This window comes from Balaenoptera physalus (assembly GCF_965194825.1).
Source record: "Balaenoptera physalus genome assembly, chromosome: 15".
Lineage (NCBI taxonomy): Eukaryota > Metazoa > Chordata > Mammalia > Artiodactyla > Balaenopteridae > Balaenoptera > Balaenoptera physalus.
This window is the reverse complement of record NC_138894.1, coordinates 17864510-17887151: the sequence shown is the minus strand read 5'-3', so window position 1 is coordinate 17887151 and position 22642 is coordinate 17864510. Positions and strand designations below refer to the sequence as shown.

Here is a 22642-nt window from a genome sequence, read left to right as displayed (position 1 = left end):
TCAGTGGGGTGGGCAAAGGTGGGCAGCAGGCATCCCTGGCAGAGGCAAGGCCACAGAAGTGACTCTGTGCCCTGGAATCTGTGTCCTGCTATCATGGCTCAAGGCCCTAAAGTCATACACCAACCCCAATATCCCTGCTTATGCCTACTTTGTGATTTTAGCCTGTGACTTTCAAATGCTTAATTAGTAACAATTAACGTGGTATCTTTCCTTAAAAATGATTCCCTATGAATTTAGCCCTAAGAGACACAGGATGAAATGGTAAATAGGAAAGAGACAATATTTAAATTGAAAAACAAATGAAAATATCCTCTGCTTTTCCACCCAGTGCTGGTGAAAGGGACACAGCTCACAAATATATGGAACAGAATATACATGGGCTTCACCATCAGAAAACCCATGTTACCAAACAGCGTTCTTGGCCTCCTTAATCAATAGAAATTGATCAGAGGCCAGACCAGAAATTCAGGCAAGGCTTTATTGGGACCCCTACTGCAGCAGGGGGTAGTGAGAACAAATAACATGTTCGCTTGCCTTCTGGCTCACTGAGGAAGGGTGAGCTGGTTCCTTATATGGGTGAGGGTAGGGGCGGTTTCAGGGGTCAGGCCAGAGGGGTGGCTTAAGTGATTTGCCCACCCCATTGATGGTGTTGTGTGCAGGGGGCATGCACAGTACCATGCTTTTGCTCCCAGCTCTTCAGAAGTGGCAGTTGGGGTTTTTTGGTCTTTTTGTATCTTATTGCCCATATTTGCCCCAACTGCTCATGCACACAGTTATTTTTAGTCCCTTATAGTTTCTTTGTATTTTGTTGCTTGCCGAGACATTTGTCCAGGTGCAAACCTGGGAGCAAAGGGTCCCAGGTCCCAGGTCCCAGGCTGTCTCACCTGGAGCTCAGATCTCTGTCCCAGCTGTTTTCAAAGGATCCCCGGTGATTTCCTGTGCTGTGACATAGGTGGCAATTTCTCTTCCTAAAGAAGAGGGAACCTCCCTCCAACACACAGACACATACACCTTCACAAATTTAATCTCCAGAGAGTATCCCTCTTGTATGGCTTTCACAAACCATATACTTTTTATAACTATATATAAAACATGGATCATAACACCTACCTCACAGGGTTATTATAAGGAATAGAAAGAACAACACACACAAAAAAGTACATTGCACACTTCCTGGCACGTGGAAGGTCCTTGGTCAATGTTAGTTCACCTATTGGTATTGGAACTGACATTTAAGGAATGCCTCTGGGTAAAGTAGATGGCCAAAAGTTGTGGATCTTCCTGAAAGTGAAATAGAACCAGACAGGCATTTAATGTATCAAGCTACTGAATAGCATCACCTCAAGTGAGAAGCTGAGAGCAGGTTGTTTTCCCAGAGCCGTAAACCAACCTGGGCTCTGTCAAGCCCAGTATTCACCATCTCACTCATGAGAGGCAGCAACCCCAGAATCACAGCTGTGTTTTCTCCACCACCACTATTCAGGAGATAGCTCCTTGGGGCAGACTTGAACCTCATTATCAGGGCCCGGCAGACGTGGCTCTGAATGACACTCCAGGTTTTGCAATCAGTTTGTTCTCATCGTCAGAGGCAATCATAATGTTCTGAGCATGATTTCTGTAGAGGGGGCCTGGGAGACTTTCCAAGCCTCCCTGGCTTGCTTTCCTGCCAGCAGGACTCAGGCCCCCAGGAGGAGGCAGTTAAAAATCCAGGTGTCACACAAGTGGGAGATGGCAGTGAGGGCAGCACGTTTTAATTAACTCCAGGTTTTTCTTGCATTTTATTTTACTCTGAGAATTAATCCCAAAACTGGGGAAGCAAAACCCCTCTGTCATCAAAACCAATATACTAACGAGAGAAAAGAAAAATGACACGCCCTAGGTCATATATTTAGAATGAAACAGATCAAAGATTATCACCCACATCCCTTAACACCTAGGCTCAGCGCTGCTTCAGAGCAACAGTTGGAGCCAGTAGGAACCACTGCAGCATTGGCTCAGTGATGCTTCTGTAGGATCTAAGCAATCAGAGCCTCCCAAGGAAAGCATCTCAGGAATTTGTGTTTTTAAAAAGCTCCGCAGCTGATCCTCATGTAGCCCTGCCATTTGGCAACTCCCTGCTTTTGGCCAGTAGTACTTATGAGTTCACAATTGCTTATCCTCTGAATGCCTGTTACATACATGCCAGCCCTGCCAGCAGGTATTGACAGAATAACAGAATGTTGCAAAGAGACAGTGTTTCACACTATTTACCAATTGGGAAACAATTAGAAATGAGCTCAGTCACGTTGGGTGGTTCTCTCTGTTTTTATCTGCCCCCTCCACCCTGCCCCCCAGGTTGAGAATATACAATCACCTAGCATAACCATGAGAAGAAGAGAAAGAAAACAAAGTTTTTAGTTTTTTTTTTTTTTTTAAGAATGATAGATTTATAGGAAATGCAATGATCATTCAGGAGGTGGAGGATGCCTTGTTATATTGAATGATGGTGAAAGTTCTGCTTCCCATTTAGCCAACTCTGACACCACCCAGGAAGAAAGGAGGAAGGGTGCCTCATTACTGCTGGGTGGGGGTGGAAGTTCAGCATCCCACGTGGCCTCCACTGATACCCTTGTGAGAGGGCTTTATTATTAATGAGTAGGGATGAAAGTGCCAACTCCCCACAGGTCTTCTTTGAGGATAGGGGGCACCTTGAGCAAGGATGGAAGTTTAAGCTACCTACTTGACCTTTGTTGACAGGCGTGGGGCTGGGGTCATGTTTTTTCCATGGTGTTTGACTGGAGTAGGGTGGTGTCTTAGTCCATTCAGGCTGCTATAAAAGAATACCATAGACAGCATGGCTTATAAACAAGATAAATTTATTTCTCACAGTTCTGGAGGCTGGGAAGTCCAAGATCAAGGCACTAGCAGATTCAGTATTTGATGAGGGGCCACTTCCTGGTTCACAGACTCATGTGTCTTCATGTTCAAAAATGTTCCATCATCATAGGATAAATGCTTGTGAGATACTAAGTTTTAAAAAACAGGTTAAAACTGTGACTTTATACAATGATATTAACTTTGTGAGATAAGGTGGAAAACATTTTATTTTAATGGCTACTAATACTTATCTCTGAAGTCTTCTGTGATATTAGTTTATCCTACACACATCCTTACACTACTTCTTTCTCAAACATAGTTTAACATTTTCCACAATTTTGTACCTCTGCTTTAATCATAAAATATAAGGATCCCAGTGCCTTGAGGGGCCACCAGTGGGGAATAAGACTTAAATGGTGCCAAAGTAAATTCGAAGTTCCGGGAAAATATAAAAAGCCCATCCCCATCATCAACTCCTGAGTCTGTCTGCCCCTTTCCAGCTTCACTCACCCTTCAGCCCGCAGACTGCCTGCCAATCTGTGCCGTCCTCCACCTCAAGCTGCCTGCTGTTTATTCTGACCTGCTGCCACCTGGATATAGCTGGGGGAGGGGTGGGAGAGCAAATGGACACTGTGATTGCCCTAATCTGCTTTTCCACCTGGGGCTGGAAAAAGTCAGGAAACGGCCTCCAAAGGGAGGTGCCTAGAGCTTGATAAGGAGCTGAATTATCTTGTCTGCTGGTTAATAGCTAACTGGCCTGCCTCCTTTATTACTCGTACAGACTCGGCTATCTTCCAAGTTTGCATGACTGTTTGCCTTTCCCATGTCAAGAAAGGAGGAGTTTCCTTTCACTGCAAAGGCAGTAGAAGAACAAAACATTGAACAGACAGGAGACAAAATACCAAAGGAAACCTGCTCTACAAAACTATCTGCAGTGTTCCCTGGGCTCAGTGGTTAAGAAGGAATTTAATGATTAGAACCAATGAATCACTTGTTCACTCAACAAATATTGATTCAGGATCGCCTGTGGTTCTGGACCAGCCCATGATGGTGAGCGATCGAGGCTTCCTGATACTGAGAGGCCTCCAGCTGGGGGCACCAGAGAACAGCCAGGACACAGGTCTGACGTTTAGCGTCACCCAGGTATTTACTTCTCTTTATCACTCGATAACCATGGACAGAAGTGGTGGATATGGTCTGGAAGTCAGGAGACCCGGGATTTTGGTTCTGGTACTGATTAAGACTTTTAAAGGTACAACTACTTTATGTATTAAATTTCCCCGTCTCTCAAATGGCAACATGCATTTCTGCCCCTCCTGTTGTCCAGAACTATTTTGAGGATCAAATGTGGACAATAATAGAAGGTGCTCTGTAAATGTAGGTTATGATCATATTACCTGAATGCCTCAAATTCCAGCACCCAAATTATAAGTGGCAAGGGCTGGGCTGGAAAATGAATGAATGAAAACCCACCTTATCCCTGACAGCTTGAGAAACTGCAGTGTTGTTCAGTGCCCCATAGCCACACAGCGTCTGGCTCAGATTGTATCCCTGGATGACAAAAAGTAATTCCTGCAACACCAATGAGCCGTCGCCTCTGATCTTTAGATGAAGGAGACAGAACCAAAGTTTATTTCCTGCATTAAAGCCATAGACAACATAGGAAAGATTTGTTGCTAAATCCCAAGCTCTTGCCGACATTCAGCAAATGATGGTAATGATGCTGGGTATGGATTAGGGGGCCTTCAGGGTCTGCCCTTGATGAATTCCTGCTAGACCTTCACAAACGTGATTTGGGTCCCACTGAAAGAAGCAGCCAGAGGGCAAGGACTGGACCCCTTTCCCAGGTCAGCAAGGGAACTAAGTCAGCACTGCCAGCCTGTTGCTGAGTTGCTGATGACACTCTTTGGACCTGGTACCAAGTCCCTGCCTATAAGAAAAGCTGTAAAGAGAGGAAAGTACATCTCTGGAGACAGACACCCTACTCTAGGACATCATGACCCCGTAGGATATTTGTATGGGTCAAAGCTGTCTTTTTAAAGGGTTCTGTCTCTTGTGTTCTATGTTAATTGACATACTCTAAAGACACCAGCCCGCTTTTATACTCAGATTCGGGAATATAAATTGGGTATTTCGTTCTTAGACATGAAAAGAAAATTGTCCTAAGAAAACAATTCAGATGATTACAATTAGTTATTTAAATAGTTCTTAAAAGCTTAGTCTGCCTTCCCCAACTAGTCATAGGACAGGAGCTACTTTTTATATTTACATGGTTGACTCTTGAACTACATGGTCAGAAGTCTAACAGAAAGGTGTTGGTACAGCTGCATCCCTACTAGAGGCTCTAGAAGAGAATCATTTTCTTTTCCAACTTCTAGAGGCTGCCCACATTCCTGGGCTCATGGCCCCTTCCCTCATCTTCAAAGTGCATCACTCCAACCTCTGTTTCCTTCATCTCACTTCTTTTTCTTTAATTCTCCTGCCTCCCTCTTATAAGGACGCTTACGATTACATTGGGCCCATCTGGATAATCCAAGATAATCTCCCCCCATCTCAAGATCCTTAATCATTTCTGTGAAATCCATTTAGATGTGTAAAAAACTGCCAAACTATTTTTCAAAGTGCCTGTAGCTTTTTGGAGTCCCATCAGCAATGTGTGAGGGTTCCAGTTTCAGCTGTATTTTTAACATCGTAACCTGCTTACTTTGGTTCCTGTGCCGGGCATACTTTCCCACACAGCATCTTTTTGCCTATCCCTCTTGGTCAATAGAGCCTTAATTTGGGTGGGGTGGGGGTAGGCATATGTCTAGCCCTAGGTAATGGATCATGATGGTTCCTAGTCATTTATGACAATCCTGTTCCCTACCTTTTCAGCCTCCCTTTCAGCTAGATGTAACCTTTGGACCCTATTCTGGCCAATGAGAAAAGGAGAAATCTAATCTGTTGTAGAGGCTTCTGGGAGAGCTTTTGCTTTTCTGCTATAAAGAGGCAAATATATCCTCTGACCTTATTCCCTTATTTCTCGCTTGAATGACATGATGGCTGGGACTGCAACAACCCTATTGCCATCATAATGAAAAGGCCAAGAGAATCATAAAAACACCAACAACCCTGTTTAATTAAGCCACTGTTAATTGGGTGTTCTGTTACTTGCTATCGAACACAATCTTAATGGATACAGCCTTTTTCCTCCCTACTGCATGGAAGGCTACCACTGTTAGTTAATGCACAGGATTTTTCTTTCTTTTCTTCATCTTTGCTTTATGCCCAGATATTTGTATTTCAGACATATTCGTCTAGATTTTATTTTGGGGAGGATGCCATTGTGAGAGGTCAAGAAAAGTTAGTGTGTGTTGGGTCTGCTGAAAGCACCCAATGCTCATTGAAATCTCATGTATTTTTACCTTCATGAGTTGGGCAATCCCTATTTTAAACAGGGGAAAAAGCTGACTTTAAAACTTTCTGGATATAGAGCATGGACTAAAAATGCAGACATGTAGAAGAGGCAATGTCATTCATGAGGCATACCAGGACAAGTTGATTTCAAATGACAAAAATCTGTTCAAACTTATGCCTTTTTGAAAAAGTTTTGGCATTTATTGGCTCACACAACCAAATTTTGGAAAACACAAATAGCTTTAGAGGTAATGGATCTGGGCATGAAAAGCCATGGGGACTGTAGACTGAGTCCATTTCCCATTAATGCATCTCTATGTGGTCAACTGTGGTCTTCCCTTTACAGAAGACAACAGATCCTCCAGGAGCTCCAGACACATTCTAACACCACCATGGCTAGAGAAGAAGAGAGGATTCTCCCTCCCAGATCCACTTTTTGAAATCTAAGAGAAAGTCTCTGATCATCCCAACTTGAATCACATTTTTACCCTCAAGTTGTTTATCCTGTTTGAATGTTTTAGTATCTGTCTTTTGTGTGAGTCTTTCCTTGAATTGCCTAGTAATTCTTAGTTGTCTGCTTATTTTTGAGAGAGAGGATCTAAAAACTCTGCTGGAACCTCCACGCACCCAGATGGAGCTTGTTCAATGAGCATCTCTACAAGGTTGATTTGGCTAGACCACTTAGTTTTAGAACCTCTGCCATCCATACATTCAGATCGTTCCCCTTGGGGTGGTCAGATTCCCCAGAGAAGATTCTCCCAGTCTCCTGCCCAGAAGGGTCTAACTGCCAATGATTTGAGACTAGGGCGACTAACTCATCCTCGTTTGATCAAGACTGTCCCAGTTTTAAAACTGCAAGTCTCCATCCTGGGAACACCTACAGTCCCAGGAAAATTGAGATGGTAGGACACCCTATGCTACTATTCTGGAAGCTAAGTAGGGAAAGACGGTTAGGTGATCTCATCATCTTTTATGCACACATTCAGGTCATCCCACTGTTTTCAGTATGGTGATCCACCCTCAAATGCGCTTAGCACCCATCAGTCTAGAGACTGTTTTACTCACACCAGAGTATAAGTTTCCAGTCTTCTACTAGGATTGGGGAGGATGGACCAGATGTGAAGACCTGACCACTTCCTGGACAGAGAGCCACCCTCTTTATTTAAGCCCCTATTCAAGAGATGTCTGATACCACTGACACCAGAGTCTTTGGGGATTCTGTAGTGTATATCAGGTTGGATATTATCCTTCCTGACCATTGCTTAGACTCTTTTTTTGTGTCTGTTTAATCACTTACCACTCATATTTCTGCTTCCAGAATCCACATTTTTATAGCTATTGTCTCTTCTCCCATTCTCCTAATGTCTCTGAGTTTATAACTTTAAAAAATCCTTTCTGTAGGGTTGTAGGGAGGAATAAAAGTAGTTTGGTATATAAAAATGACACACTTGCCCAAGAGTCTATAAGAATAATCTTTTCAAACACTTTTTATTCAAATACCTCAGTGCTTTGGGCAATGTAAGTTTCAGAACTTCCTGCTGTTGTCCACTGTGTGGCACTATCTTCTTACCATTTGAAAACAATTTCTACATTCTGGTATTAGTTTATTGATTTCCAACATGTCTTAAGACAACAAAAATTAATGATATAGACTATAAAATCTGGACAGAGGCAAAAATTGACAGCAGTGAGAAATTTCCTAGGAGACTTAATCTACTGAAATTAGAATTGTAATTTATCTTGACTTGGTGACTACATTGTTTTTTTTAACATCTTTATTGGAGTATAATTCGTTTACAATGATGTGTAAGTTTCTGCTGTATAACAAAGTGAATCAGCTATACGTATACATATATCCCCATATCCACTCCCTCTTGCATCTCCCTCCCACCCTCCCTATCCCACCCCTCTAGGTGGTCAATAAGCACTGAGCTGATTTCCCTGTGTGATGCAGCAGCTTCCCACCAGCTATCTATTTTATATTTGGTAGTGTATATATGTCAATGCCACTCTCTCACTTCGTCCCAGCTTACCCTTCCGCCTCCCCGTGTCCTCAAGTCCATTATCTACGTCTGCGTCTTTATTCCTGTCTTGCCCCTAGGTTCTTCAGAACCATTTTTTTTATTCCATATATATGTGTTAGCATACGGTATTTGTTTTTCTCTTTCTGACTTACTTCACTCTGTATGACAGTCTCTAGGTCCATCCACCTCACTACAAATAACTCAATTTTGTTTCTTTTTATGGCTGAGTAATATTCCATTGTATATATGTGCCACATCTTCTTTATCCATTCATCTGTCGATGGACACTTAGGTTGCTTCCATGTCCTGGCTATTGTAAATAGAGCTGCAATGAACATTGTGGTACGTGACTCTTTTTGAATTATGGTTTTCTCAGGGTATATGCCCAGTAGTGGGATTGCTGGGTCATATGGTAGTTCTATTTTTAGTTTTTTAAGGAACCTCCATACTGCTTTCCATAGTGGCTGTATCAATTTACATTCCCACCAACAGTGCAAGAGTGTTCCCTTTTCTCCACACCCTCTCTAGCATTTATTGTTTGTAGATTTTTTGATGATGGCCATTCTATCTGGTGTTATCTGTATATCTTCTTTGGAGAAATGTCTATTTAGGTCTTCTGCCCATTTTTGGATTGGATTGTTTGTTTTTGTGATATTGAGCTGCATGAGCTGCTTGTATATTTTGGAGATTAATCCTTTGTCAGTTGCTTCTTTTGTAAATATTTTCTCCCATTGAGGGTTGTCCTTTTGTCTTTATGGTTTCTTTTGCTGTGCAAAAGCTTTTAAGTTTCACTAGGTCCCATTTGTTTTTATTTCCATTTCTCTAGGGAGTGGGTGAAAAAGTATCTTGCTGTGATGTATGTCATAGAGTGTTCTGCCTATGTTTTCCTCTAAGAGTTTTATAGTATCTGGCCTTACATTTAGGTCTTTAATCCATTTTGATTTATTTTTGTGTATGGTGTTAGTGAGTGTTCTAATTTCATTCTTTTACACGTGGCTGTCCAGTTTTCCCAGCACCACTTATTGAAGAGGCTGTCTTTGTCTCCTCTTTATCAAAGATAAGGTGACCATATGTGCTTGGGTTTATCTCTGGGCTTTCTATCCTCTTCCATTGATCAATATTTCTGTTTTTGTGCCAGTACCATATTGTCTTGATTACTGTAGCTTTGTAGTATAGTCTGAAGTCAGGGAGCCTGATTCCTCCAGCTCCACTTTTCTTTCTCAAGATTGATTTGGCTCTTCAGGGTCTTTTGTGTTTCCATACAAATTGTGAAATTTTTTGTTCTAGGTCTGTGAAAAACACCATTGGTAGTTTGACAGGAATTGCATTGAATCTGTAGATTGCTTTGGGTAGTACAGTCATTTTCATAATGTTGATTCTTCCAATCCAAGAACATGGTATATCTCTCCAACTGTTTGTATCATCTTTAACTTCTTTCATCAGTTTCTTATAGTTTTCTGCATACAGGTATTTTGTCTCCATGGGTAGGTTTATACCTAGGTATTTTATTCTTGTTGCAGTGGTAAGTAGTAGTGTTTCCTTAATTTCTCTTTCAGAGTTTTCATCTTTAGTGTATAGGAATGCAAGAGATTTCTGTGCATTAATTTTGTATCCTGCTACTTTACCCAATTCATAGATTAGCTGTAGTAGTTTTCTGGTAGCATCTTTAGGAGTCTCTATGTATAGTATCATATCATCTGCAAACAGTGACAGTTTTACTTCTTCTTTTCCGATTTGGATTCCTTTTTCTTTTTTTTCTCTGATTGCTGTGGCTAAAACTTCCCAAAATATGTTGAATAATGGTGGTGAGAGTGGACAATCTTGTCTTGTTCCTGATCTTAGAGGAAATGGTTTCAGTTTTTCACCATTGAGAACGATGTTGGCTGTGAGTTTGTCACATATGGCCTTTATTATGTTGAGGTAAGTTCCCTCTATGCCTACTTTCTGGAGGGTTTTTATCATAAATGGGTGTTGAATTTTGTCAAAAGCTTTTTCTGCATCTATTGAGATTATAATTATAATGAAGCTTCCTTGCACTCCTGGGATAAACCCCACTGAATCATGGTGTATGATCCTTTTAATGTGCTGTTAGATTCAGTTTCCTAGTATTCTGTTGAGGATGTTTGCATCTATGTTCATCAGTGATATTGACCCATAGTTTTCTTTTGTTGTGACATCTTTGTCTGGTTTTGGTATCAGGGCGATGGTGGACTCATAGAATGAGTTTAGGAGTGTTCCTCCCTCTGCTATAATTTGGAAGAGTTTGAGAAAGATAGGTGTTAGCTCTTCTCTAAATCTTTGATAGAATTTGCCTGTGAAGCCATCTGGTCCTGGGCTTTTGTTTGTTGGAAGATTTTTAATCACATTCTCAATTTCAGTGCTTGTGATTGGTCTGTTTATATTTTCTATTTCTTCCTGGCTCAGTATTGGAAGGTTGAGCTTTTCTAAGAATTTGTCCATTTCTTCCAGGTTGTCCATTTTAGTGGCATGTATTTGCTTGTAGTAATCTCTCATGATCCTTTGTATTTTTCAGTGTCAGTTGTTACTTCTCATTTTTCATTTCTAATTCTATTGATTTGAGTCTTCTCCCTTTTTTTCTCATAAGTCTGACTAATGGTTTATCAATTTTGTTTCTCTTCTCAAAGAACCAGCTTTTAGTTTTATTGATCTTTCTTTCATTTCTTTTTCATTTATTTCTGATCTGATCTTTATGATTTCTTTCCTTCTGCTAACTTTGGGGATTTTTGTTCTTCTTTCTCTAATTGCTTTAGGTGTAAGGCTAGGTTGTTTATTTGAGGTGTCTCTTGTTTCTTGAGGTAGGATTGTATTGCTATAAACTTCCCTCTTAGAACTGCTTTTGCTGCATACCATAGGTTTTGGGTCGTCGTGTTTTCATTGTCATTTGTTTCTAGGTATTTTTAAATTTCCTCTTTGATTTCTTCACTGATCTCTTAGGTATTTAGTATTGTATTGTTTAGCCTCCATGTGTTTGTATTTTTTACAGATTTTTCCTGTAATTGATATCTGGTCTCATAGTGTTGTGTTCAGAAAAGATACTTGATATGATTTCAATTTTCTTAAATTTACCAAGGCTTGATTTGTGACCCAATATATGGTCTATACTGGAGAATTTTCCATGAGCACTTGAGAAGAAAGTGTATTCTGTTGTTTTTGGATGCAATGTCTTATAAATATCAGTTAAGTCCATCTTGTGTAATTCAAGCTTGTGTTTCCTTATTTATTTTCATTTTGGATGATCTGTCCATTGGTGAAAGTGGGGTGTTAAAGTCCCTTACTATGATTCTGTTACTGTCAATTTCCCCCTTTATGGCTGTTACCATTTGCCTTATGTATTGAGGTGCTCCTATGTTGGCTGCATAAATATTTACAATTGTTATATCTTCTTGGATTAATCCCTATCCCTTGATCATTATCTAGAGTCCTTCTTTGTCTCTTGTAATAGTCTTTATTTTAAAGTCTATTTTGTCTGATATGAGAATTGCTACTCCAGCTTTCTTTCCATTTCCATTTGCATGGAATGTCTTTTTCCATCCCCTCACTTTCAGTCTGTATGTGTCCCTAGGTCTGAAGTGTGTCTCTTGTAGACAACATATATATGGGTCTTGTTTTTATATCCATTCAGCCAGTCTATGTCTTTTGGTTGGAGCATTTAATCCATTTACATTTAAGGTATTTATAGAAGTGTATGTTCCTATTACCATTTTCTTAATTGTTTTGGGTTTGTTATTGTAGGTCTTTTCCTTCTCTTGTGTTTCCTGCCTAGAGAAGTTCCTTTAGCATTTGTTGTAAAGCTGGTTTGGTGGTGCTGAATTCTCTTAGCTTTTGCTTGTCTGTAAAGGTTTAATTTCTCTTTTCGAATCTGAATGAGATCCTTGCTGGGTAGAGTAACCTGGTTTTAGGTATTTCCCTTTCTTCAGTTTAAATGTGTCCTGCCACTCCCTTTTGGCTCGTAGAGTTTCTGCTGAAAGATCATCTGTTAACCTTATGGGGATTCCCTTGTATGTTATTTATTGTTTTTCCCTTGCTGCTTTTAATATTTTTTCTTTGTATTTAATTTTTGATAGTTTGATTAACATGTGTCTTGGCGTGTTTCTCCTTGGATTTATCCTGTATGGGAATCTCTGCGCTTCCTGGACTTGACTATTTACATTCCCATATTAAGGAAGTTTTCAACTATGATCTCTTCAAATATTTTCTCAGTCCCTTTCTTCTTCTCTTCTTCTTCTGGGACCCCTATGATTCGAAGGTTGGTGCATTTAATGTTGTCCCAGAGGTCTCTGAGACTGTCCTCAATTGTTTTCATTCTTTTTTCCTTATTCTGTTCTGTGGTAGTTATTTCCACTATTTTATCTTCCAGGTCACTTATCCATTCTTCTGCCTCAGTTATTCTGCTATTGATTCCTTCTAGAGAATTTTTAATTTCATTTATTGTGTTGTTCATCATTCTTTGTTTGCTCTTTAGTTCTTCTAGGTCCTTGTTAAATGTTTATTGTGTTTTCTCCATTCTATTTCCAAGATTTTGGATCATCTTTACTATCATTACTCTGAATTCTTTTCCTGGTAGTCTGCCTATTTCTTCTTCATTTGTTTGATCTCGTGGGTTTTTACTTTGCTCCTTATTTGGCTGCGTATTTCTCTGTCTTCTCATTTTGCCTAACTTGCTGTGTTTGGGGTCTCCTTTTCACAGGTTGCAGGTTCATAGTTCCCATTGTTTTTGCTGTCTGCCTCCAGTGGGTAAGGTTGGTTCAGTGGGTTGTGTAGGCTTCCTGGTGGAGGAGACTGGTGCCTGTGTTCTGGTGGATGAGGTTGGATCTTGTCTTTCTGGTGGGCAGGACCACATCCGGTGGTGTGTTTTGGGGTGTCTGTGAACTTATAATGATTCTAAGCAGCCTCTCTGCTAATGAGTGGGGTTGTGTTCCTATCTTGCTTGTTGTCTGGCATGGGATGTCCAGCACTGGCGCTTGCTAGTCATTGATTGGTGCTGGGTCTTAGCATTGATATGGAGATCTCTGGGAGAGCTCTTGCTGCTTGATATTACGTGGGTCCAGGAGGTGTCTGGTGGTCCAGTGTCCTGAGCTCGGCTCTCCCACCTCAGAGGCTCAGGCCTGACACTGAGCTGGAGCACAAAGACGCTGTTAGCCACACTGCTCAGAAGAAAAGGGAGAAAAGAAAGAAAGAAAGAAAATAGTAATAAAATAAAGTTATTAAAATAAAAAATAAAGAAATTTATTACAATAAATAAATAAAAAGTAATAAAAATAAAAGAAGAGAGCAACCAAACCAATAAACAAATCCAACGATGATAACAAGCACTAAAAAGTATACTAAGATACACATAAGAATCAGAAACTATTCACTCACATAGAGCAAACCCCAGGTCTACAGTTGCTCCCACCATCCACGGCCTCAATTTTGGGATGATTCATTGTCTATTCAGGTATTCCACAGATGCAGGGTACATCAAGTTGATCGTGATAATTTAATCCACTGCTCCTGAGGCTGCTGGGAGAAATTTCCCTTCTCTTCTTTGTTCTCACAGCTCCTGGGGTTCAGCTTTGGATTTGGCCCCGCCTCTGCGTGTAGCTCGCCTGTGGGCGTCTGTTCCCGCTCAGACAGGACGGGGTCAAAGTAGCAGCTGATTAGGGGGCTCTGGCTCACTCAGGCTGAGGGGAGGGTCGGGTACGGGATGTGGGGCAAGCCTGTGATGGCAGAGGCTGGTGTGATGTTGCAAAAGCCTGAGGCGTGCCGTGTGTTGTTCCAGGGAAATTGTCCCTGGATCACGGGACCCTGGCAGTGGTGGGCTGCACAGGCGTGAGGGGAGGTATGGATAGTGACCTGTGCTTGCACACAGGCTTCTTGGTGGCTGCAGCAGCAGCCTTAGCATCTCATGGCCGTCTCTGGGGTCTGCATTGATAGCCGCAGCTCGTGCCCATCTCTGGAGCTCATTTAGGAGGTGCTCTGGATCCCCTCTCCTCGCGCACCCCGAAACAATTCTCTTGCCTCTTAGGCGGTTCCAGACTTTTTCCCGGACTCCCTCCCGGCTAGCTGTGGTGCACTATCCCCCTTCAGGCTGTGTTCACGCAGCTAATCCCAGTCTTCTCCCTGGGATCTGACCTCCGAAGCCGGAGCCTCAGCTCCCAGCCCCCGCCCGCCCTGGCAGGTGAGCAGACAAGCATCTTGGGCTGGTGAGTGCTGGTCAGCACCGATCCTCTGTGCGGGAATCTCTCCACTTTGCCCTCTGCACCCCTCTTGCTGTGCTCTCCTCCATGGCTCCAAAGTTTTCCCCCCATCTCTGCCAGTGAAGGGGTTTCCTAGTGTGTGGAAACTTTTCCTCCTTCACAGCTCCTTCCCAGAGGTGCAGGTCCCATCCCTAATCTTTTGTCTCTGCTTTTTCTTTTTTCTTTTACCCTACCCAGTTACGTGGGGAGTTTCTTGCCTTTTGGGAAGTCTGAGGTCTTCTGCTAGCATTTAGTAGGTGTTCTGTAGGAGTTGTTCCACATGTAGATATATTTTTGATGTATTTATGGGGAGAAAGGTGATCTCCACGTCTTACTTCTCGGTCTTCTTGAAGGCCCTCTGTTGGTGACTACTTTTTATATTTACCACATTATATATATTTACTATCACAGGAGTCAGCAAACTTTTTCCTTAAAGACCAGATAGTAAATATCTCTGGGTTGAATAGTCTCTATCACAACTACACAACTCTATTTAGTACAAAAACAGCTATAGAAAATATCTAAAGAAATGATCATGGCTGTATCCCAATAGAGCTTTATTTACCAAAACAGGCAGCAGTCTGGATTTGACCCATAGGATAGTATTCACTAACCCCTACTCTGTGCTATTAAGATTCTGATCCCAGTTCCAACCTGTGGCAGAGGGAGCAGTGGTTCTCATCCCAACACGAAATTCTCAGACACCAGCAAAGTGTCTACAATTCAACTCAATTCTGACAATGATTTACCTGGAGGTTGTGTCAGATACCACTGGTTAAGGGTTCAGTCCCACAAGACTGCCCCCTCTCCCCCACTTTAGACACTAGGCACAAACCCAATCAGCTATAGATTGGAAGTTCCCATGGTCTCTCTGAGCTCAGGGGACCATCAGTGGTCACATGTGAATGACCTGAGGCTCTGAGACCATCAGTGTTGATTTGTTTACTGGATACAGGTTCTTTATAATGTAGCATTTGACAGAGATCCTGACTAATATTTTCAGGAAGAAAAAGGAGTCTTTAGTAGAATTTCTAAATAAAGGAAAGTCATTTTCCTACTATTCTCATTGCATCACACCACATCTAGAATCTCACCTTCAGTTCTGAGAGCCATTTTAGGGCAGAATGAGTAGGAGTTCTGCAAAAATATCATACATAGACTAAAGAAACTGGAAGGTCGGGAGGGAGGGATTCAAAGAAGAAAGATTAAGGGAAAGACATTTCTGTCTTCAAATATTTTAAAAGAGATCATGGGGGCAATTTGCAGAACTGGCAAGAAAGTAGATTTTGACACCTACCAAAAAAAGAACTTTCTGACAATTAGAACTATCCAGCAGTGGCATAGAAGTCACATATTTCCTGTAACTGGCAGTGATCAAACATGAGAAGCCTACCTTTTGAACACCATTCCTGCCTTGTGTATCCAGCAGACCTACTGGACACCCATTCTGTTCTCTTTAATAGCACTTCTTAAATTTAATATGCAATGAGCCACCTGAGAATTATTAAAATGCAGACTGATTCAGGAGGTCTGGGGCAGGATCTGATATTCTGCAGTCTAACAGGCTCCCAGGGAATGCTAATGCTGCTCGCTCATGCAGCACACCTTGAATAGCAGGACCCTGTGGCTGAGGCCCTTGGACTTGGTTGGACATTGGAATCACCTGGGGAAGGGGACGCTAGAAAAAACCCTGATGTCTGGGGCTCTCACTCTTAGTTTAATTAGCATGGTGTGTGGCCTGGGCGTCAGGGTTTTCAAAACTCTCTAAGTTACCCGTAACACAAAGCTAAGTTTAAGGAGCACTGCTCTATGGTCTTTCAAAACATTCAACACTGGGTCAGAGATCACTTCTGCAAAGACCTTTAATTGGAATAAAATTATCTGGGCTTGGGCAGGTCATCTCATTCATGAATAATTAACATCGGTTCAACATTTTTGAGGAAAACTTTGTAATCATCATTAAATCTCATAATGTGTAGGACATTAGACCATAGAATGTCCCAAGTCCCCTCCAAATAGCTAAGATGAGAAGCTATTGCCCTGACTCAAAATATGTGATTTAAAACCTCCTTTGGCTGTACATTCATTTGACCACAAGGTGGTGATGGAGCAACAAAACATGATACCACAACCACCACCACCACCGTAACCCCAGAAAGTTGAGCTATGTGACCTATACCTAAGGCCAGAACACTTGCAGAGCAGATATAATTCCCAACTCTGAGGGATGATTGGTCACAGGCTCATTTGAGAATCTAACAGCTATAGACAAATGCACACCCACAAACATGAATACAATTTTAAGCAGTTCACAGACTCTGAAATTAAACTGTGGACAGTAAAGCCTAAAGATGAGTTACCCCCCCACCCCAGTATAAATTATACGGAGCCTGAGCACCCCCACCTCCATCCTTAAGAGCAACTGACCTTACCTACTGCTTCACAGAGAAAAAAGAAGACATCTGGCCCAAGTCTACCCATTTACCTAATCCACTTCGACCTTCCTTCCCTCCACACGGAACAGGGTGCTTCTTCTTTACAATGAAGGCTAAATCCTCCACCAGTGTTCCTGATCCCTTCACCCTGGCCTCCACCAAGTTCATGGTCTCTCTATTTTATGCTCTTATATATTTTCTTGTGCTAATTTAAAAATAACTCACTTTTCTCAATACAAAAGTGGTATATGGCTTTTATTTTTAAATATACAGAAAAGCAAAGGATATAACAAAATACCCATGAATCTCATAAACGCTTATGTTTTTCTTCCATATAGTTTGCTGAGTTTACATACACTTGTGCTTGTAAAAATATAATCATGTTATGCAAACTGTTTTATGACCTACTTAATCTAATATAATCTAACATCTTTTAATCTTCATATATTTTCACCTGCAGATGTGGTCCTTAACCAGAGATGTTCATTTGATTCATCTATAGAAATTTTTAAGCATATATTTGCCTAAATGCCAATTCCAAAGATTCTTATTTACCAGGTCTGGCATGAGCCTGGAAATCTGTATGTTTCGAAAAGCCTCACATGATTTTGAAGTATAATTCTAGGAATACGATTGTTACTTTTTAAAATATTTTTGTGCATAAAGAAAATTTTATTATTTCTTGGATAAACTTTACTAAAGTATAACTTAAATACAATTAGCTACACCCATTTTATGTATACATTTTGTTTTTTAAATTTATTGCAATAACATTGGTTTATGACATATAAATTTCATGTGTATAACATTATATTTCAACTTCTGTACACACTACAGCATGCTCACCACCAAAAGTTTAGTTTCCACCCATCACCATAGAGTTGACCCCCATTTCCTCCTCCCCACCATCTCCAGTCCCCTCCAACAATCACTTCTCTGTTCTCTGTATCTATCTTTTTGGTTTTGTTTGGTTAGGTTTGTTCATTTATTATTACTATTTTATAGTCCACATATGAGTGAAATAATATGGTATTTGTCTTTTTCTGTCATTTCATTTGGCATAGTACCCTCAAGATCCATCCATGTTGTCTCAAATGACAAGATTTTATATTTTTTATGGCTGAGTAATATTCCATTGTGCATAAATACCACATCTTCTTTATCCATTCATCTATTGATGGGCACTTAGGTTGTTTCCATATTTGGGCTACGGTAAATAATGCTGTGATGAACATAAGGGTGCATATATTTTTTTTCTAATAAGTGTTTTTGTATTCTTTCGATAAATAACCAGAAGTGGAATAGCTGGATCATATGGTAGTTTTATTCTCAATTTTTTGAGGAATGTCTACACTATTTTTCATGGTGGCTGCACCAATTTACATTCCCATCAACAGTGTTATATTGTTACGATTCTCTTGATTCCTGTGAGTTCAGCAATGCAGTTAAAATAATGTGCCTTGGAGTTTATCCAAACATATAGGTGTTTCGCTTCAGGAATTTTTCAGAATATAGTCCACCGTACATCCAGTAGCAGAATTCCATGATTAATATTATGGAATTTTAACTATTAAAGTTGATGGATCTCAGGGCTTCCCTGGCGGCGCAGTGGTTAAGAATCTGCCTTCCAATGCAGGAGACACAGGTTCTAGCCCAGGTCCAGGAAGATCCCACATGCCACAGAGTAGCTAAGCCCATGTGCCACAACTACTGAGCCTCCGCACACTCTAGAGCCCATGCTCCGCAACTAGAGAAGCCACTACAATGAGAAGCCTGCGCACTGCAATGAAGAGTAGCCTGGCTCTCCGCAACTAAAGAAAGCCCACGCGCAGCAACGCAGCCAAAAAAAAAATTAATTAACTAATTAATTAAAAAAAATAAAATTGATGGATCTCAATTTGTATCTTAGCTCTGCCATTTGCCACTTCTGGACTGATCTTGGGTAAATTACATAACCTCTTTAAGCCTCAATTTCCTTATTGGTGGAGTAGGTACAATAATACCTCTAAAATAATATGAAGCTGTTGCAATTAATAGTATAATGGTGAAAAATACTTCACAAAGCGTCCGGCATATAAATCTTAACTTCATGCTCACTAAATTTTAACCATTTTTACTTAGTATTACTGTTTTCTTAATCTAGTTCTTGTAAACCTTTCGTAGCCTAGTTCTTTAGCTATGAAATGGGAATTTTAGGTTTGTTGGAAGTATTTGAGATAATACATGCAAAACATATAGCACAGTACCTGGCACATAAGGAGCACCCAATAAATAGTAACAATTATTGCTATTTACAAGAGCTCTGAAACAATCAATAGGCAATACACAAAGCTCTTGTTTGTGCTGATTTAGTAAGTATTCATTTGATAATGAATATGACATCTTGCCACATTAAAAAAATAAGTTTGGAGAGATTTGGTGAGTAGTGTTCAATATAGCGATACCTTCATAAAACTCTATGTGTCCATGTCTTCTATCCTGCACCCTTCTTGGCTCTTGGAATGAATGCTCTTAGCTGCATAAGGTAACATTAGAATACAGTCACCTTCATCTACTAACAAAGAAATTCGTGAACTGAGGAGCAATAGATTATGTCTCCACTACATAAACTTTGAAAGCAACAGATTAAAATATTCATTGTACATCCAAAATGAAGTCTATTTTGGGGTGTGTGTCTAACACTGCATATTATTATAATATGCTTTTATGTATACTGGGTTGGTTTTGAATTTTTTTCATTACTAGTTTATATTTTATTGGCTCTGATTGATTACCTGTGTATACCTTGCATCTCTGGGGAATTAGTATTTATTATGTCTACATTTGAGGTTTATCTGAATTGTTTCTAAACTGAAGTTACTCCATTGCTGTTTCCTGTTCCTGATTAAGGATTAGGAGATATGTATTCCAGTTTTACCTCTGCCAGGACTAGGTGCCTGACCTGGAGTAAATTATTTGCTTTCTCTCTGGGTCTCAGTTCTCTTATTACCAAAATGAGGGTGACTTCCCTGGTGATCCAGTGGGTCAGACTCCACGCTCCCAACGCAGGGGGCCGGGATTAGATCCCTGGTCGAGGAACTAGATCCCGCATGCATGCCGCAACTAAGAAATCCGCATGCTGCAACTAAGGGTCCCGCATGCCACAACGAAGATCCCACATGCTGCAACTAAGACCCGGCGCAGCCAAAATCAATCAGTCAATCAATCTTTAAAAAAAAATGAAATGGGGGAGTAGTTGGATTGAGTGATCTGCTTTCTCCATTCCAGCTCTCTTATTATATGAGTCTCTACTTTGTAGGTGGTGTCATGCCTAGCATGGAAAATACATACCTGAGTGTCTTAAGACTGAGAAAATGCAGGTTTTGAGTAAGATATATAAAGCACCTCATACAGGACTTTGCTTTCAAGGCAAGACCCAAATATCAAGGTTTTCTGTTTTTTTTTAAAAAAAGGGTGGGTACCAAAAAGGACAAAATATAATAATGAGTTTCAGCGGTGATTATGTCATTTTGGAGGGGCGGTTGAAAACCAAGCCTCTGCCATGTGGTGTAACATTTCCCCGAGGCAGGTAAAAGGCTGTTTCCCCTGATCACTAACCGGGGTAAGGTAACTTCAGTAAGCAACCTGCACGGGGCATCGGTGGCGTCGCCTCCATACAGCATTAGCAGCAGTCGTTTGGAGACTTAATTCGGTGGGTCTAAATGCCAAACAAGATCCAGGGTCTGCTTTGGTGAATACGGTGCAGGGACCAATTAATATGGACTCGTGCTATGCCTGACGCTAAGATACCTTCCAGGCGGAAAAGAACATCAGCAAAAAAGGACACGGTGAAGTTTGAGGGGAAGAATAGCCCGCATTCCTAGCGCCTTAGGACACTCCCGGGAGGAGGTCGGTGGGTGGGGCAGAGACGCAGGATGGTCGCTCCTCGTAGAGCGGGACGTGAACTGTCTACGCAGGAACTTGATTCTTCTAACCACAGGAAGTTAGATTAAAGCGAATGCCAAGGCAGCCTCAAGCCTCTCGAGGGGCAACAGAAAAGATTCCTGGAGGAGGGAGGTGCAGTGAGCGTGGGCGCTTGATAAGCGAAGGAACAAACATAAGCAACCACCTCCTTTGCCTCCCTGGCCTTCCAGCCAAGCCCAGGAACAATTCCCAGCGCGGAGAAGCCGTCAGGTCTAGTGCGAGCTCTCCACCAATCAGCGACGTAAGGAAATTTCCAGAGACAGTCATTGGCTCGACTGCCCGGCACAGTCTTGGACCCAGAGCTGCAGTTGGCTGAGCGGTTGCCGTGGCGACAGATCGCGCACAGGCGCAGTGAGCCTCAGTGGCGGCCTGGTGGCTGCTAGGCAACGGGAAACATTCTCGGCTTAGAGACAACTTTCTACTCCCAGACCTGCTTTTTCTCTGTCTCAGGAGACCCTCTGAGGCGGCTGCTGGTCTAGTCTGACTTGGTGAGTCCTGAGGAATTGAGCTGTGGGGCTGAACTCCGACTTCTAGGCGGGAGACTCATCATGCTTTTGGAGCACATAAGGAAAGGCTCAGAGAGGCAGAGAGGCAGAGAAGGCCAATGGAAAGGCATTTTAGTGATACCTACTACCTACCTAGCAATTTAGAGGGCTGGAAACTGAGGAACAGAGCTATCAAGAGACTTGTCCAAGATCACACACGGAGTGGTCAGATCTGGACCTCTGCTAGTCAGTATGGTAACCACTAGCCACAGGGGGGCTAGTCTGAATTGAAATGTGCCCTAAAGGTGAAATACTTTGAAGACGTAGTAACAAAAAATAAACTATCATATTAATAAGTTTTATATTGATTACATGTTGAAATGATAATATTTTGTATATGTTAAATAAAGAACGTTATTAAATTAATTTCTTTTTTTGTTTTTGAATGTGGTTACTTGAAAATTTTAAATTGCATAGGAGATTTGCATCATATTTCGATTGGCCATTGCTGATCTAGACTAAAACCTGGGCCTGCTGACACCTGGTTCAAGACCTCGTGTATTGTAATACTGTTTTTAAGGAAAGTATTTCCACCCATCTGGTGGGACTGGAGTGTGAGTGGTGGTGAGGGTACAAGACCACTACAAAAGGCTCATAGTTCTAGTGTTCTGGGACCTTGCTACTCAAAGTTTATGAATCAGAATCTGCCTTTTCACAAGCTCTTCAAGTGATTCTCATACACATAAAATCTCCAGAAGCGCTGTTTTATGATTTAGCCTTCAACTCTTTTTTCCCTTTATTTGGTTTCTCTGTGAGTACCTAGGCTATATATCTCAGGTTACCTGCATTAGAATTACCTGCATTTTGAACACTACCCCCACCCCCGGAAATATTTTGCATACTCAAGTGTGAGAAACGATCTCAGTATAATGGCATTTCTCTTCATCCTTCCAAATCTGGACCATTGTGGTCCCCAAATCAGAGGCAGCAAGAGCATCACCCAGGAAGTTATTAGAAATGCAAACTCCTGGGTCCCACCCCAGCTACGGGGCTTCTAGAAGGCCAGGCATAGTTCCTAATTTTCATTCCTCTGGTTTAGGTCCTCAGTTTGGGAAGAATGGGGTAACTTTGATAGCTTTTCTTTGGGGATAAGCAAATTAAGCTCTCCGTGGTTCTTAAAACCCCTCCGCTTAGCCCTACTTCCCCAATCCTTTTGCTCTACCTTTCATTTTTCTTTTCTTGAC

At 41.4% G+C, this 22642-nt stretch overlaps 1 protein-coding gene across 1 annotated transcript in view; it reads left to right on the top strand.

The window, feature by feature from the left end:
• The first annotated feature begins 14394 nt into the window (after nucleotides 1-14394).
• The window catches only part of DNAH6 (dynein axonemal heavy chain 6), a 293021-nt gene continuing 284773 nt past the window's right edge, over nucleotides 14395-22642 (top strand). The window contains exon 1 of the mRNA XM_082425941.1: nucleotides 14395-21401. The gene's annotated coding sequence lies outside the window, so the exon portion shown is untranslated. The remainder of the gene's footprint in view (nucleotides 21402-22642) is intronic.